The sequence below is a fragment of the Neophocaena asiaeorientalis genome, unplaced genomic scaffold, assembly GCF_003031525.2.
Source record: "Neophocaena asiaeorientalis asiaeorientalis breed wild unplaced genomic scaffold, Neophocaena_asiaeorientalis_V1.1 scaffold7, whole genome shotgun sequence".
Taxonomy (NCBI): domain Eukaryota; kingdom Metazoa; phylum Chordata; class Mammalia; order Artiodactyla; family Phocoenidae; genus Neophocaena; species Neophocaena asiaeorientalis.
Window position 1 is genome coordinate 6522365 of NW_020185337.1, and position 724 is coordinate 6523088.

General features: G+C 39.2%; 1 non-coding gene across 1 annotated transcript; it reads left to right on the forward strand.

The window, feature by feature from the left end:
• Positions 1-357: 357 nt before the first annotated feature.
• On the forward strand, positions 358-430 carry TRNAG-UCC (transfer RNA glycine (anticodon UCC)). The gene has a single exon. It is a non-coding gene; the product is annotated as a tRNA-Gly (tRNA).
• Positions 431-724: the final 294 nt, after the last annotated feature.

Genomic DNA, 724 nt, shown 5'->3' on the forward strand with positions numbered 1-724 from the left:
CTTTGTGCTTGGAAAGCATAAGCCGTTTGTCTCATGTGGGCTAGTGATGAAATATTAAGGATAATAATTGGAAACATTCAATCATACAACATGGCTATTTTTGTTATATAGAAGACTATCGTGTAAATAAGTGCAATCGTGTTCTTATGTACTGGTTCAAAAAAAATGCAACTATGAAGATTTGAAAAGGATTGTGAATTCCAGGAAATTTCATTGCAGAATTTCGTTTGGTTTTGTTTTTTAATAAATTGGAACCAGATGTATGTGTTTGTGTCATCCATATTTCCTAACTGTATTGCCTCATCTGGAGTTCTAGAGGTGGCACTGTGGATTATAAAACATTGATATTTAGGGACTTCCCTGGTGGTCCAGGGGTTAAGACTCTGCACTTCCACTGCAGGGGGCACAGGTTCGATCCCTGGCCAGGGAACTAAGATCCTGCATGCTGCACGGTACAGCCAAAAAAAAAAAAAAAAAAATCGGTATTTATTGTCAAATCATGATTATGTTAAAAGAGCGAGAGATTTTTAATAACTTCTTTATTTCTCTCAGGTAAGTCAAATGACAGGTACCAAGACCTCTGCTTAGGTCTGTCCCCCTAAGTGAAGTAATTAAAAGATTTTGAGCAACTCAGCAGAATGGCTGCTGAATTCACTTGAAGTGCTCTTGGGTAGGAACTGAGCCCTTGATCTGAGCCATCGTGGGCAGGTCACCCTAAGGAGGG